Here is an 18,571-nt window from a genome sequence, read left to right as displayed (position 1 = left end):
AGAGTTGAGAGAAATATATTCTCTTTTGAATAACCCCTGCCTCTTTTTGAAGGAGGGCTTAGACTACTTAGACATTATTTTAGTTATTTGGTATAGATTAAAGAAATAAACAAACTTCCTTATATATGTGTTCAATTACAAATGACATGATCTCATTTAAAATATGATATGCAATGGTTTAAAATGGCTTTTATTGTAAACAGAAATAATCTTTTATATCTTTTATATCTTTTATACACATGTATTGAACATGTATGAAGAAATAGCTACTACACATACATATTGGTACACCAGCAGAAGAGCAGGACAACACTGAAGTTTCAAAATGTTGTTACCCTTACACCAACAGGAGCATAGTACATGTTTTTTGTCCACCAAAAATGGTGAGTTAATTAATCAAGAGTAACCATAAATCTGCTTTATAAGACCTCAAATCTAACAATAGTAGTCTTGGAGTGATCACTGGTGATTTTTATAGTAATTTTGTGATGCATAAATAACTAGAAGGTTTCAAAGAGCCCAGCTGAATTCCCTCTACCTTCTTTAACCCATTCCTATCATATCTTAGTCTAAAAATTTTTCCAATCTACACTGTTATATTGACAACAATTTCCAGTCACTGCAAAAACTAGATAACCATGCACCTTATGAACATGTTCCATATCAGGGTACCAGCAATGTAAGCAACATATATCCACATTTATGATCTAAAGTCATGCCACTGCATTGTTCTTCTCTTCATAGTATTTTCTTTAATTAATATAAAATAGCATAAATGAATTTATTGAATTTTTTCCATCAATACACACTTGCAAAAATGGATATAAAGTGAAGAGTATTGTCTTACACCGGAATGACAACCTCAAATACTATTAGATTTTTGAGTAAAAATCATTGTTAGACGTTAAAGACATATTCCAGGTGAAATTTGCTTTCATTATATGCAGATAGAAGTACCAAGAAAGTGGTCAAGCAGAATGAAATGTAGGATTTCAATTACTTTTCAAGGTAAACTATATTCATGAATATTTGCACCTGCCTTTCATGAAAAGATTATGTCTTTAAAAACTGCTGTGGAACAAGCCCCCAACACAAAAATCAGACGAGAGATGTCCAGCACTCTAACAACTCCCTCAAGGGAACAGATATTAAAATGAAGCCTAAGTCATATTATTAATTACTTTGTAATTTCAGGAAGTGATTCATGGTATGATTTGATCTTCACAAATTCCTTGGAGCAAAAATTATGACTTTGTTCAGTTTCAGGAAGTAAATGATTTTGCTGTTGGAAAGTAAATTGTTTCAGTTCATAACAATTTCCAAGGCTGAGCTCCTCAGCACAGGCTTTCTATTGTTCTTATTTAGCTCCTTTTTCTTTTATACCTGATTTGATATATTGACCTAAAGATTCAGATTTATTCCTTCATTTGAATGCAATCTCTTCCGCTTTTTTAATACAGGGAAAATAGTCTCCTGCTCTTTACACTAACTTCTTAAGTAACTTTACTAAACTACTTAGTTTAGTAAAATGGGAGGAAAGTAAAAAAATTAAAAATTGTGTATATATATGCATGTAATAGAATGGAATTGTGTCTCAGATTAAAACTGATTCCACAAGCACTGTGATAGCCAACATTAACCTTCCATTTATGGTGAATCATAAGGTAATTTATAGAAAAATATTTCATTCTTTAATGTTCCGATTTTGTGAAGAATACAGGGATTTTTTTTCATTTTAATATCCAAACACCCTGAGATATTAAGTTTGGTTTCCATTACCAGCATGTGTATAAAATCCTCTTGTATTTACAATGCTATTGGAACCATTTGTAGATGTCTTTAAAAGTAGCTACTTTGTAATATAGGTTTTAGTGCACACAGAAATTTCTTAGTGCTTGTTTGTCATGGGCAAATTGAAAAACATCTCATAGAATGGGAATACTTATGTATACTCCCTTTTCTCTTTGGATTTCACCTGTGATGAAAGTGATATTTTGTTGGATGTTTTTTTGTTCTGCACAATTATCTATTCAATTAGGAAGCAAAACCAAAGATATATGTGTTATATGTCATACAACATAGAAATATGGTCATATTCACATTTTCATCTTCCCTACTTTTTTTTTTTTTTTTTTAACAAATATATGATTTCCACTGTTGGCTACACTTATTCCTAGGAGGAAAAATCAAAACATTGTGTGTTTATAGTACCACTCATTATTCACACTTTGTATGCAATCAAATAATTAGCAGCAATTTCAGCAATTTACACTAGCTGCAGTAGAACTCAAGAAAAGATGTGGTGTAGAAGACAGCTGCTTTAGTGCATGTGATTCAGAAATGTGTCACTGAATCCTTAGCTCTACATCTTTCCCTCTGACTTTTTTCTTTAGTTGCTCATTTACAATGCTCAATGTGTTTGAAATAATTTTATACTATGAAGCAATTCTTTTAGTTTCATCAGCTTCCTTGTTAAAAATAAATTAAAATTGGCTGTTCGTGTTCTCCAAATAAATTTGACTATTTAATGAAACCAAAAAACTTGGGAGTATCAAGAGGTGATTTTATAAAGAAGTGTTTGGTGGAAATATCAATTTAAATTATTCCATGCCCTTCTTGCAATGAGGACAGAAGGTGGGATTACTCATTTTAAAACCTGAATCAGTTTGCTGTTCCCACTCACCAAATGATTCCACCAGGAGCTGCTGCCAACAAAATGTGAGTGGTTAAAGAGGCACAAACTGTATGGATGGATCAACAAAGAGTAGTGGTGTGGAATGGAAAGAAAAAGTGGGAGCATCTTAAACCAGGATTACTGGATAATTTGGATGAAATAATTACAGAAGAGGAGATGTGATATAGTGAACAGAACAACAAATATTTAAGGTGAAAAAAAAGCTACTAAGGTTTTCCATGGATACTTTGATGTAACACAGAGAGTTTGGAAATGCCTGACTTGTGTTTTCTGTGCAGAGATGAAGCCAGATAAGTAACTGCACTTTTCCAGTGGAGCTCACGGCTCGTAAGGCTGTCACTGCTGACACTCCCTGATAGCCCTGGGGAAATGACCCCTCACAGCACAACAAGAATGCAGATTGAACTGCTTTGACTGCGGGTGTCTTGGGACCTTGCTAAACATTTCATCCAGCAACCAAGTCCTGCCAGTCCTTAAAACAACTGGAAAAACTGCCCCTTGATACAGATCCTACTCTCCACATCTTTTAGACTACTAATCTCAATTCCATTTAACAAAAACAATGGCATCTGAGCTGACAGCTCTACTAATTCTTGCTGAAAGTATTCTTAAATTAATTTGCTTTATGCATAATTCAGTGTTGGAAAAGACAAAACTTGATTCTAGAATTAGTTGAATTAATGTGCAGAAAATAATTAAGAAATAATGAACTTCATATCTAATTTTAGCTTTAGCTGGAATGACCTTTTTCACATAAAGACTTTGTAAATTTTAAAACAAGTTAAACCCAGTCAGAAAGACTCATACTGTCCCCTGAAATGTAAGTATCTTGTGTTTGCATGTTGTAGCACAAAATTGGAGGAATGCTTCTGAAAATTTAAGTATGAGCAGGAAATTAAATCTTCTGGTTCTCCATAATGTTCAAAATTTGCAGCCAGAATATTTTTGTAGAGAATATCTGAGGGATGTCAGAGACTGAAATGTTATGGTTCATGGCTTAAACATTGTTATGACGGACTTTTAAAATCTTTTTAATGAAGCTTTGACCACTGAAGCCCACCTGTGCCTGAAGATGCCTCAGAGGGAAACGATTATGAGTTAAGACACTTTAAGATAGAAACTTAAGATAAAGATGACACAGTGGTTCAATCATTTCAGGTCTAAGAAAAAGCAAACAAAGGAGAAAAATGAATCTGCAAGAAAGCCAAACCCAGCATCTGAAAATGCCCTGAAAATGAGGTGTGGCTGAGCTCAGGGTGGGGCAGGCCATAGCCCATGGGCTCATCTGCTGCCTGAGGTTTGCCCAAACTCCCCACCAGCCAAGGGGGGGAGAGGGGAATTTAGGGGTGTGTTATAACCTCAGATGAGAGGCACTGAACCCTCCCTTACACAAACTGGCTCAGTTGTACCCCCCCACTCCCCCACCCCAGGAAGGCAAGATCCACGGACATTCACACGAGAGGCAGTGAGGAGGTGCCACAATCCATCCAAGAGCCCCCAGAGTGCCCCAGACTCATTCCTGCCACCTTGCACCACAGGACTGCACATGATGCAGAGTGAAGGAACAGATCCAGAGCAGGAGCCTGCTGCAGGAGACTGTGTCAAGCTTGCTTCTCCTCTGGAGAGGTATCTGGGCATTCCCACCTGCCTTAAACATGTACAATCCATTGGACTCCATGTTTTTTGGGGTACCCTCACTGCCAAGACTCAGAGGATCCACAGGACGTCTTTGGGATCCACTGAATGGTGATATTTTCCTTAGTCTGACCTACCACAATTTTTCTGTCCCCTCATCTCTTTTCAATTTCTTTCTTCCCCACCCTCCCACCCTCATCTGTCTCTCATTTATTAATGTTAAATAAAATTAATAATATTGGCTTTTACATATGGTCTCGTTTGCACCTTAATTCAGGCAGAGGCATTTCTAATAATTTTAATAACTGGACCATAACAGTAGAGCTATGACTTCTGATACAGGCCTAAGTACATTAATGATCTAACAAGTACTGCACTTTGCTGGGTCATGTCCAGCCTCTCATCCACGTGCACCCCAAGCCCTTCTCAGCAGGGCTGCTCATCTCTTCATCTCCAGTTTGGATTTATACTGGCAGTTGCCCTGACCCTGGTGTAGCTCATTGCTCTTGGTCTTGTTAAATCTCAAGAGATTGCCATGAACACATTTTTCAAGCCTGTCCAGGTCTCTGGACAGCATCCAGTCCTTCAGGTGTGTCAACATCACTCAGCTTGTTGTCATCTACAAACCTGCTGACAATGCACTCAATCCCTTCATCTATATCATCATTAAAGAGAATAAATAACACTGGTGTATAGGCATACACACATATACAAAATTTAAAAAAAACCAAACAAACCAAAATCAAGCAGAACATCTCAATAAACAAAAGAAATTATACAGTTCATTGAGAAGACACTGACATATAGGTAGCACCAGTGCTTTCCAAAGGTGAGAAATTGCTCAATATTAGGCCCAAAAGTCGTGAAAGGTAGACATCATTTCAATAAGCAGCTGAGAAAAACAATGCTTATATTTTTTTCTCAAACAATCCACTACCCAGTCAACAGTAGAATGTGCAAAATGGTGTGATACACAAAACTAAATGTCATATTCTTTCTATATTTTCATATACCAGCTGTATTTTGATTAAATAATATACCTGTCTAAAGTAGAAGCTTCCATTTTTAATATTTTCAATAAGTTTATACAGAAAGATGAAAAAAATAGAAAGGTTTTATTTCTTCGTGATTATATTCACAAGATATTATTTATATCATAATAATTGTTTTCTAATGTAAAGAAATAAAATAATGTAGTTAACTACAAAGTATTTAATTTCCAGCTTATTTTGGGAGTCTCAGAAGAAATCCATCTGAAAACTAAGTGCAAATTAATGAAAGAAGAATTGCAGTCAGCAAAAATGCAAAAAGCTGCTTAGTTGGTCTTGTCATACATGGTATTGCATTTGTTTTTTTATATTCTATTTTTATATTATTATAACTATATTATAAATATATTTTATATTATTTCATAAAGGGAAATGATTGCTAATCAAATAAGACTTTGCATTTAATATTTCACATAATATAATATATGAAATATCACCAGTGTATTTGAAATTAAGATAGGAAGACTGAATGCAGAAAAGTGCAAATTCAGGCCTACAGTTGAAAGATTTTTCAATATCTCAATAGTATAAAATGCAGTAAAAATGTGTATGAAAAGAAATCAAGCGTTTTTCCTTTTCCAGATTATGCATAGAGAGCATAATTTGACTCCAAAAGTCCACATTTGACTGTGGGAAGCTGAACAAAATTATAAACCATTTGAAACCCACTTGATTTTGAACCAAAGTCAGATCAGTGGTGCCATGATATGGTATCTAATAAGGGGGTAACTAATCTTAAGAGTTGAAGTTTTAAAGTGTTTTCATGTAGTTTTGAAAAAAGATAAATATTTGCTTCAGGGTTGGATCTATTACTGAAAATAAGATAATTCTAGCACCTGCAGTTATTGATAGAGCTAGGATTATCATACCTGCCATACTCAGTCATTTATCAAACACTACATCATGTATGAGAGGTGATTGATTCAGGGTTCCAGAGAATACATGGAAGCATGGAAAAATGCATGGAGAAGCCTTTGAATAGTGATCTAATTCAGAGTTTTATCATGGTTAGTATGAACTGAGTTAAAAAAAATAAACAACATAAACATACATGATTATTCATGTTTTTAATTCAGTATCATATAAACCTGTGTATCTACAAATGTAAAATAACTTGGTCAACAGGATCTGATTCCTTGAATATGGAGAGGTTATTCTAAGTAGAGTTTGAGAATTTAGGGAGATAAAAGATTAATCATTTTGATTCTGTACATACAAAATGGGAAGACAAAATCACAGGAAGACAAAGCTATAACACAAAAGCAAAAGAAATACCTTCAGTTTTTCTCACAGATCTGAAGTTATATAACTTGAAATATGTAAAGTAGGAGGATCTCATAGAATAAGAATTGTTGCGAGTGCAAAAAAAATGGATTGTTAAAGTTAGGGTTTCTGATAAAGAATTTTAAAAAATTCTTCCATGACTGGGGAAGTAGCACTACTGGGAGAACTGGCAATGAGAGCTGAAAGGACATGGGCAATTGGACCTTCAGTCACATCTGTAAGGAATTGTGAATGTCTTTTCACAATGTAATATCAGAATACCAAACTAACTGGCTAGGGTTACTTAATAGGTTGAAAAGGAATAAATAATCTAAAAGAATGTGTGGATTATCTGGCACAGTATTATGTACTCAGGTGGTTGTGTCATGGAGGTCAGACACAGGCACTGATAGATTTTTAAATCACATTAAAAAAGAAGCAAAATTTAAAGTAAATTACAATCATCCTTTATTACTTGCTAATGTATTGTAAAATGTTAATTTCATATTTGAAAATATGTTATATACTGTATAGGCACAGAGTTTAGGTGTATTAATTTGATAAAGTAGGGTTAAAATAAACATTATTCTATTAAGTCAAGTCAGTAAGTATTTCTATATGGTATCCATGATTATATCTAGCAACTGACTCAAAAGTTACAATTGCCAAAAAGAAAAGTTATTAATTCCTTGTGAGCTAGGTCTCAAGAACATTAATCCTACTTGGAAGTTATCACCAGGGAAAAGTTAAGAAATTTATGTTCAGGTCATGATCAATATCCTTGATTTAACTAACAGAGACAAACCCTGGCTCCCCAGAGCCCTCTTCTCTGCCAAGGAACTTAACCTAGAGAAAAAGACAAACCTTACTCTCTCATTTTTTTACAATTATAACATGGTTTAAAAAAAATTTTAAATGAGAGGCCATAACCAAGGGAAAAAGAGTTTTTACCTAACGACTTATAAATCCCAAGGTAAAGATAATCACAGCCACAGTTCTTAATCGTGGAGTGAATATACATGTAAATGTTGACATGCATAAAGAAATTATTTGGAAGACCTGGGAAGGAACTGAGAAATTATCATAAAAGACAGGTTTAGTAGCTCTTCCACTCTGAGGATTTGTTTATTGTGACAGTTTTCTTTAATGAAATTAGGGTTGATATGTCTTGAATTTTTGTTACAGTTAAATTTAATTGTCAGCTGAGGAGGAACTTTTAATGCTTAGCAGTCTATTTTCATTTTTTCTTCCTAATGCTTCTCTAGAAAGTATTTCTTTACCTTTTTTTTTTTTTCTCTGTACTATGTTATTATCTTGCTGTGTGTTTTTGTAAAGAAGATAGGAGATGAAGGTTAATTTTAATAATTAGAGAGAGGCATGATCAGACTTAGAATACTACAAAATATACTCTTTTATATGAAAATAAAATGCTATGGATTTAAGTGAGGTTAGAATTATCCTGTTTGAAAAAATTCATGTCTCATGAGAAAATGAATACTAAGAGGGGTGGCACAAATTGCATTGCTAAATGTAACTTCAGACATGAATACATCTCAATCATGAATAATTGACATAGAATCCCAATTATTTCTACAACTTCAGAAGTATGGAATAATATGAATTTACACAAAAGAGGTTCAAAAAATCAAAAGCACACATACACACAACTTCTTTAATTCAAGTTCCTTCCAGCAATGCTACACTTGCCACAAATTATGTAGCCATAATATAAAGATAATTTTTCCTTCAGTCCATTGGACAACATGTGTAAAGGACCCTTACCTCCCTGTCAGGAGGTATAATCTTAAATATCTCCATGAATCAAAATTATTGTCAAATTTAATAGTGTTGATCAGGGTCACTCTGCAGTAGTGTCAGCTCTAAGTAATGTGCACACTATAAGTTCCAGTGTAAGAAATTTCACAGCAAATAAAGAGAAAAATTTCATTTCTCACATGTAAATTAGACTCTGGGTCTTCTAGTGTTTGTGATGGTCTTGTTTATAATAATTCATAAACTTCAGTACTTTAAGAGCAAAAGGATTTTACAGAAGTGGGCAGTATTTGTTCAAAATCTTTATGATAGCACTACTGTCCATCATGCTATTTCCATTAACCTTTTTCATGAACAGGTATCCAAGAACTGTGAATAATTTTTTAGGTATGCTAATATTACATTAGATGGTTTAAGTAGATACTGTTAAGGAAGAAGCTACAAATACAACAGCATCTTGTTTTCCACTCACTGAGTGTCAGCTGTGATCTCTGAGTTGAACCAAGAGCTATCAAGTGCTATTAAAATATAGGATATGTAGCTCAATACTGAAATGTTCTGCACTCTGGAAAATCATGGCTCCTGCCAAGCAAATAGCAGTCAGGATTTACTTCAAGACACTATCATTACTTCTCTTACCAGCCTTCTTCATTGTCTTAAGAAAATGAAATTGAAACTCCTGGGAATACCAAAGAGTCCAAAGATTTTTATTTAATCCCTTTCAGTTGATGATCAGTCTAATTAATGTAATAGCCCTGGTTGTAGGGAAACATAATCAGACTGCTTGTATCTCTTTCTCACTAAACTGCCCATGAGTTGGGTAGGAATGCACAGTTTAAATTTTTCTTTGTCCATTTTTCCAATGGATTATGGAGTGCAGGTTCTGGCAATTGCTCATCTACCACCAAAGACCTTTGCTCTGTATTTCTCCTTTGAATGGTTCCTTGATATGTATGTGGTGTAACAAGAAAGGAGAGGCAAAAAATAAATGGATAGTTGTGTCAGCAAGGATGTGAACCAGACTGAGTAATGGCATTTTTTAGATTAAGATGTCTTGATTTATGGGTGCATTGCTGAGCATGAGTGTTTGGTTGAGGGCAATGGTTTCTACAACTATAATAGAAAAGAAAATTTTATTACAAGGTTGAAACCCTTAGATGGATAGGTAGGGATTGAAAGGGTGAGGTTATTTCTTTATTATTTACTTATATCCACTTACATATACATTACTCTTACTGGCTTTAGTAAAAATTTTCCTTTTCTATCTCATCATAGCTTTGTAAAATTTCTGCAAGTCTCATGATAAGCAAAGGACCCAGATGATATATCTTTTGAATGGGCAGTAATCACATACATTTATTTTTTCTAAATTCTTTAGCAATCTGCCCTATAAATTAGATAGATGAGGGCATGCAACACAAAAATTGTTGTGCCACTTATTTATTTTAAAAAGGAATAAACTCTTAATATGAGATCAGTGCTTAGTGAGTGCTTCCCTGATTTTTTTTAGGTAGAAGAATCAGACATTTTCATTGCAATCTAGACTCAGGTCCTGCCAGCATTACTGTAATTTATTTTATAGTAAGAAGCCAACATCTTGAAACAAACTTCCAGGAAAGCACTAAAGAATTATAGTGAGTAGTAATGTGTGTTAGAGGCATATCAATATTACAATAAACTAGAGATGGATGAGAATTTGATTTGCTTCAGTAATGAGAATTAGGAATTTGGAAAGTATACAATAGATGATAAGTAGGGAGGAACAACTGCTTAGAGAAGTACTTATTAGCTAAGAGCTTTGACACAAAATCAAAACAATCGCAGCAAACTTGCATGTTTCCCGTAATAATGTTCATTTACTCAGTTCACAGCCAGGGAGACTTCAGGCACATTGGGCTGGATGCTGAAGTGTGAGTGTTTTCTCACACATAGTGGCCAAACAGTCACTAATAGAAGAGACCTGCAGCAGCCTGGGAAGAAGTTGCACAGAAATCTGTGTCTGTATCTGCAATCATAGTGGCACAACAATGAATTACTGGTTTTTACTGACCAGATACATAATCACATCAGACCAGTTATTCTATGTGGCACAATGATACAGAACTCTACCAAGTGTTAGCCAAATCACTAGAAATGCAATTTCTTTGCAAAGTATATTTGCTTATTAACAGGCAGCCATCATACAGAAAGGAATGGCAAAATAATGCAGAATTAGCACATTATAGAAAATGCTCATCACACAAAGAATACACACATTAAAATGTATTAGTAGCTCACATCATCTACACTTAATGTAATGCTTCCTCCCTGTATTATTGGGATTATTCCTTGTGGCATTTTGCATTGTCAAGCAGCATGTTCTGTGCCCAAAACACTGTTGTTAATTTTAGTAATCTACATAGATATCTGCAATGCCTGTGCTGAAAATGACTCCCTGGAGAAGATAGTGTTTATCAGTGATGATGAAAGATGGGACAACACTATATATTTCACTGGTTTGGCAATAAGCATAGTATAGAATTTGCATACCAATGACTTTCAAAATTTGCTTATCTTTCAAGCAGGGCTTGTGTTATCAAACTGATATATGCTTTTAAATTGTTTTCTTTCCTTAAGTTTTCTTCTAGGGGTTTTACAACCTTATATGATTTTTTTTATATATATTATCTTTATTATCGCCTTTATGAACTGCACATATATATACTTACTCAACTTAGTGACCTGTAAGTGTGAGTCACTAAGTAAATGCATCCACTTAATACAAAACAATGAGATTGCCCATGTATAAAAATAATATTTATATTTTCATATGGCTCTTTCTATATATAATTATTTTAATAAATTTAAAAAATCACAATCCCCCCCAAAATACATTAAAACATATTACAACCTAAATTTAAATTTAAAAAACTTTCTAGCTTGAATCTAGAATTATTTTTTTCATATGAGGGTGTCTACTGACTGTAAATTTCTTGTATCAGGTAGGTAGAAAGCAAAATTCTTAGTTTTGGTAATTTTAAAAAGTAATTACAAGAAAAAGAATAATTTATATTGGACATTGATTTCTAGACACTTGTAAAGTTTAACTCCTAAAATGTATTTTGGGATTAGAGCACTTCACAATCACTAAATTTGGGGCATAGTCATCTATATAAGAAGTCTTCTTTGAATGACCATGAAATTTGAAGTCAACAGCACATTAATTAACTCACTATTTTGTCCATCAAGACAGCTAAAATTTATCTCATGTCAGCTTCCAAAAATATTTAAATATTTAAATATAGTGATGTATTTATTTTGATAAGCAAGTGTTAATATCTCTTTAAGTTAAGATGCATTTTTCGAAGTTCCTTCTGACCGAATTTATGAGGTGCTCTTCTAGTAAATTTTACACTTGCCTAGTTGGAATAGAGATCTTCTAAATCAGAGAATAAGTATGTGCTACTAGCTTGAACTGTTAGCACCTGGTTAAAGAACAGTAAACCAAGAACTGGAGTAAATATTTTTTTTAACAACTATTCCTTGGTGACCTTTTAGGGACCCTGTCCTTTATTAGTATATTCCTAGGTGTATGATCTGGACAAAGTATTAAATAACACCATATATATGATAAGATAAAAATTATTTAGAAAGGTTAAAGTCGACAGCAAATAGTTGCAGAAGTGTTTTATGATCCTAAGTAACTGAACCATAAAATGGCAGAAGAAATTCAGTGTAATCAGCATAAAGAACAAATGATGGGAAAAAGTTTGTGTGTGCCTATATATGAAAATGTGTTCTAAATTACCATCTTAGAAAAAGCGTTAGAGTTATTGCAGTTAACGTTATGAAACATTTCCTAGCAGCAATCAAAATTTTGAGATACTAGAGAAGAGGAAAAAAATATACAAGAAAATTATAAAACCTTACTGCAATGTTTTACAATTGTATAATTCCTACATATCTTGAATGCTGAAGATCTTTCAGGTGTCCCTTTCAGCTAAAAGATAAAAAGTATAAGTAAAAAAAAAAAGTTTGAAAAGACTTGTGTAAGAAGAGATATTAAATAAACTGGGATTCTTTACCTGGAAAAATAAATTATTGTAATATATGATTGCAATAGAGAGAGATAAGGGTTATTCATTATTTCCCACAATATTAAACCCAAAAATAATCAAAAGAAATATTCAAGAACTATTATTGAACTAACTGAAATTTGGGGTTTTTTTACTCAATGTGCAAACGAATTGTGAAATTTATTGGCAGCACGCTGTGCCAGTATAACTGCTGCTGCAGTTATTAAGAGATATCAAACAGAAGGATGTAGAGACAAATTCCAGTTCAGAAGTTATTAAACTACAGGATGTCAGTAGTTGTGAGGTTAAACTGAGTGAAGCATCAATTTATTCTTGCATCCACAATTGACCACTGTCTAACACAAGATCTTGAAGTAGAAGTCTTTTATCTCGCCCATTATCGTTGCTTTTATCATCATTTCACAGTCTGATCCTTCCTTGAAGTTAAGCATTTGACTTGTACATTTTTGATATGGGCCTGTGCATGAGTAAAATTAATGAGCTGAAACCCAGCTCATTGGATGGTTCTATCTGCAGATGTGCAAAGAACATGTATCTTGCTTTAGCTATTGCTAATTGAATGTCAATCCTAAACAATTGTAGTGCTATAGACGGTGGTAAATAGAGATGAAGGGCAAGGCCCACATAAATTATTAGCAAAATCACTCCCGTTGACATATAGTTACAATCTGAGTACAAAATCCAGATTTTCTTAATATATGCCATTAAAAATTGCATACATTCTCATGGTAAGTGTCCTGGTTGACATTTTAAGATTAACACGCAGCTGAACACATTGAGCTAAGAGAAATTCAAGTTTGTAAAAGTGGCAGGTTTTTTCTTCCTGAAATTTGCAGAAGAGTGAAAAAGTACAGCTTCAGAGTTTCCTGTTATTCCATTCAAAGAACTCATGCATGTTTGAAATGTTTTAGTCTGTGTAGCTGTGAAAAATAAAGTAGTATAGACTCAGGTATTCTGCAAGAAAAGGGAGAAGTAAGACCTGAAGGATTGCTATGGCAATGTTTGTTCCATCCATGCAGAGCTGTTGCCTGTTGTGTATTTCAGGCATTGGAATAGTTTGTCTTGAAAGACTGAGCAATAAGTTGATGTACTGCTTATTACAGGGAATACTACTTTATGGTTTAAAATTAATATATATTTTAAAAATATTACCCTAATTTAGAGTACTATTTCAGTCACATTTCTCTTGGAAAACCCTCTTTGCATATTCACCAGAACCATGCAGATTGCTATTCTGGAATAGCTGGAATATTCTGAATATTCTAAATATTCTCGAATATTTAGAATAGCTATTCTATTGCTATTCTAAACAGCAACAGGTATTAAAAAATTAAAATGCTTGTTTTGTCTATCTTCTCAGCTCCTTTTGGAGGAGTTTTAACATGTTATCTTCCTTTTCACTCCTTGTGCATAAGGAATTCTGAAATTGAATTTTATGTTAAGATGTCACAGTATTTATCTTACTATTATTAAGTCTGGTTGAGGAGTTACAGGAGTGCAATTTTTTCTTTTTTTTTTAAGCTAAAGAACAAAAAATGATGCTTATGTTATTACATTTATATGTGCCAATCTGATTGATATATCTTCCCCAGAATGAAGAACACCAAGTAGTTGTAGCCTTTTGCACTTTGCCCTTCTTCACATGCTGGTCTGCTAACAAAAAGCAGGCTTCATATATAATGAAGTCAATCTTGTGTGGGTCACTTTTTTTATGAACAGCCCAAGACAGAATTTAATAGAAATAAATAATTCATCCACAAAAATATAAGCTCCTGACTCCCAAGGACCTGATCTAGACAACACCAATACACCAGTATTTCCTCCAGCAGCCCAGAAGAGAATGATTGTCATGGTCCTTTTATAAGTAGTGGTGCATGAAAATATCTGTTTGGTTAACACATCTTTCATATGATTTCTTGAGTTGATGTCAAATCTGTAAAGTTAAATTTTATCAAAGGTTGTAGTTTAAAGAATTTTGTGCGTGTTTAAATTATTAATTCTTTTCACATCTTCCTTTGTAACAAGAATATGAAAATTTCCCTCAATAGAAATATGTTAAACTTTGTTTTGGCTTAATACATTTTTCTTCCCATTTTCTTTGTTACACGGGGACTTGGAGATGCAGCCAGTGCCTCAGAGAAGAAAAGTACTTTTCAAAAAACCTTAAGAGTCTAGGAAGATTTCTATGTTTCAATTTGCATAGAGCAGCATATGTTTTACAGTGGCATATAGACCAGTTATTTACCAATATACTATAGATTAGTTATACATACAAGAATTCAGAATATTTTTATAATGCAAATTCAAATTAAAAAAAAAAAAAGCTCTTAACTACTTTCATTGAAAGATCAAAGAGAGTCACAGAATGATATAATTTGAAGACAACTCTATGACTGTAAGTCTGCAAAGGATAGCACTGAATTGAGATATATATACATAAAGGTTGGATTCAATGATCTTGGAGGTCTCTTCCAATCATAATGACTGTATGATTACTTCCATTCTTAATCATTATCAAACATTAATTCTGGCATTCACAGTAGTCCATTAGATATTGATAAATTTTTTCTGGATCGAAATTCGCTGTTACAAGACAGACAGTGTAACTTTTGTGCTTTTTATTTATCATCTATCATTAATGCATCCATAGTTTGTCACCTAGAGATGTGTATAGCAAACTGTGCTGTTTGCATTAACAGTGTCTGCAAGAGTTAATAATTAATGGGTTCAGTCACAAACACTTTCTGCAGTTTTCAGCTTATGCTCAGACTATCCAGGTTTCTACCAATTTTCTGAAAGTTCACACACCAAAAAGGAAATCAATATGGTCTAAGATGCTGAATGCAGTAATCTGTATTTAGAGAGATATATGGAATAAATATGTTCTTCAATGGCCTGTGAAAAATCCAGATTTTACTTATTGTAGTCTTTACTTATTGCACACCTGAAAATTCAATATACAAATACTGGGCATGCAGAATTCTTCAGAGAATTCTTAAAATGCTTTATAGTTTGTACAGCATATGATTGTCTATAAGAATCCCGATTTTCAGATCAAACAGAAGGCAGAAAAATTTTTAAGCTGCTTTTATTGCCATGCCAAAACCCTCATCTCCAAGGCCTTGTATAAAGCTGAACTAGTCAATTTATAATTAAATCTTATAGGGTACAACAGTGATACTTATTAAAGAAAAGGCATTTTATAGCCTGCAATCTTATTTTCAACTAGAAGGATGACACGAAAGCCACAGTTCACAGAAGTTTTATGTCTGTTATTTCATGCTGGAATAATGCTGCACAAACCAATTAGCCAGTAAAATAGTGTCAGTGTATACTTAGGGAAAAAAATGGATCTGGCAAAATACCTCTGACTTTCTAATATTTATAATGACCTGTGTATTACTGAGACAATATTCTTACATTTGAAGGGTTAGTCTTCTGGAGTGCTAAAAAATAAATCTCATTAGGCTCTTCCCCCATACGTAACTAATATAGGATATTGTAGCTTCCATTTCACAAATAACATTTTTCTAACAGTTAGAAACAATGGCCACAGCTCTAGCATAACCAAAGCTGAAAAAGCTCTAGTAAAATTAAAGTAAAAAACCATGACAACATAAGTCCCCCAGTTAATTCCTCCATTGAGGGAAATATAGTCCAATAAATGAGACAACACAAAAAGTTTTTCAGGCAGCAATGTACTGAGGGTAGAAAGAAGGTTTTTCATATCCATAAATGCTTGCATGGTTTTGGGTTTGTTTTTTGGTTGGTTGGTTGGTTGGTTTTTGTTTTGTTTTTGGTGTTTTGTTTTTTTTTTTGGTTGGTTTGGTTTGGTTTCCTTTTTTTGGGGGGGACGGGGTGGGTGAGTTTTTTTGTTTGGTTTGGTTTTGGGGGGTTTTTGTTTTTTTATTGGTTTCTTTTTGTCTTTTTGGTTGACAGACAACTCGTTTGAGAATACCATAGAAAAAGGCAGGAAAATAGGAAAGGGAGAAGATTGAAAGAGTAATGAAAGACTTGAAGGCAGGTGAATTTACTGCCTTAAATTTAGCCCAAAGTTCTGATTCCCAGAAAACTTCTTTCATCAGATTCTTGTGGATTTCCAGGTAACTAAGATATACATAAACTTTTAAAGAGGCATGATGAATGTTTGTAAAGCACATCTATTATTCAAATCAATGAATAAGAATGCAGCTGAATTCTCAGAAAGCCACAAATTCTTGCAAGATCTGCTAAAATGAAGTTATAATATTGTGACACTCTTACAATAGCAAATGGGTTTCAAAAATTATAAAACTAAATAAAATGTGTAGGAAGCTGTCACATGGCAAATATATGTCCTGTGACTATATGACTTTTTAGAGAGTTGTAAAACTCTTCATATTGCTGCATCCCTGTAAGCAATCTAAGTATGAATGGAAGAAAATATTTCACCACAGATCCTGACTACTATCTCCTCTTTTCTAGTTGGTGGGGACATTTTCAGTCCAAATCTGTAGATAAATCTCATTTGGAGATTTTATCTCTCTCTAATCATGATAAGGAATTGACTTTAGACTTTTATCAAAATATTGTCATTTACATTACAATTTCTAATAATATGCTGCTACTATAGACCAGTGGCACCTTTTCCCCTTTTAAATATTTGATACTGTTTTAATTGGCTGACCATTTCAGTTTTGCATTAAAAAAAATAGTAACTATTTTATGTATTCAGAAAACATAACCAAGTATATTAATGATCATTAAAGAAGATTTACAGCAGGATATATATGCCCTTTTCAACAGAGGCCAACAAAAAAAAACTTGCAAAAATGTAAAAAAAAATTGGTTTTCAACTATAGAATTATGGAGTAGGTATTTTACTTCATTCAGCAGGAGGTTAATATCTTCATGCTTTTCTTTCCTTTGAAAAAATGAAAATATCAGGCTTAAAGAAATTAGAAAATGGAAATATTGCTGTGAAATTACCAGACAGCCCATCTTTCTGATAGCTTATGGATCATAAGAAGAAAATGGAAATTTGTCAGTGAAACATTAATACCTACAATTAGGACTGCAATTGTAATTTCCAAAACTACTACTGATGTTCTAAAGTGCTCAAAAAATCATGCAAGTGTTTTAGCTTAAGTAGTAATGTAGTTAGAACACATTAACTCCCTTTGCCTTGTGCCTAGTTTCCTTTGCTTTTCATGCAGTACATGGAAATGAACACAATTGGGATAAAAAAACCAAACCATCAATGAAAGAGACAAGCACTGAAATAATATCTGTGATATTTAGATGACATTTCTCAGTTTAAAAATGCAAGTAAAAATGTTAGGCACAAATATTTTCATCTAAAAAAAGAAAAACAGAATCACTGTGTATAGATTTTTTAGTATTCAGTAAGTTTATCATCTTTAGAAATACATGCTCAAAAGTCAACTAAGGCAGAATGTATAATATCCTTAAAGGAGAAAAAATGTTGGCTTTTCATGTGATGCAATTTCTTGTTCAGTGTTTGAAAGTCATGCTTCACTTGCAAATCTTTAACTAGACATACAATTCAGTTCTGATAAAGAACTATGAATTTAACAATTTTAAAAAAATTATGTCCCTATAAATGCATTTAAATTCTGTGTTTGTCATCTGTACTTATTAGAGAGACACAAGGTTGAAGTTCCTAGTTTAACTTACAGATTTTTCATTTAAATGCTGTGAATTCTCAATTATTGATTGAATAATCTTCCATGAGACCTTAATAAATACCAACATAAAAATATAATTTAACAGTGGAATAGATGAGGAAGGAATAATACTTAATCCATGCAGTGTAATGTTTTTCATGTAGTCTACAATATACTGTTCATTTAAAGTGGAAAGAAACTAATTCCATTCTGTTTGTGCATCATTCCTATATAGAACATGCACTTCTAAACTGAAAATAATTAGTTTATTTCTGGACATATTTTGCACCTATAAACACTGCCATTAAAAATAAAAGAAAAACATTAGGAGAAAAAAAGTAATTTGCAACAAAAATATGTTTTGAGTCAATGTAGCTTTTTTCCGTTGAAAACATGCTGATTGACTTTTAGGAA

The 18,571-nt window shown here is 33.2% G+C and overlaps 1 protein-coding gene across 1 annotated transcript in view; it reads right to left on the bottom strand.

The window, feature by feature from the left end:
- The window catches only part of MGAT4C (MGAT4 family member C), a 302,954-nt gene that overhangs the window by 141,346 nt on the left and 143,037 nt on the right, over positions 1 to 18,571 (bottom strand). The window lies entirely within an intron of this gene.

This window comes from Oenanthe melanoleuca, chromosome 1A (genome assembly GCF_029582105.1).
Source record: "Oenanthe melanoleuca isolate GR-GAL-2019-014 chromosome 1A, OMel1.0, whole genome shotgun sequence".
Classification (NCBI taxonomy): Eukaryota; Metazoa; Chordata; class Aves; order Passeriformes; family Muscicapidae; genus Oenanthe; species Oenanthe melanoleuca.
This window is presented reverse-complemented; position numbering and strand designations above follow the sequence as displayed.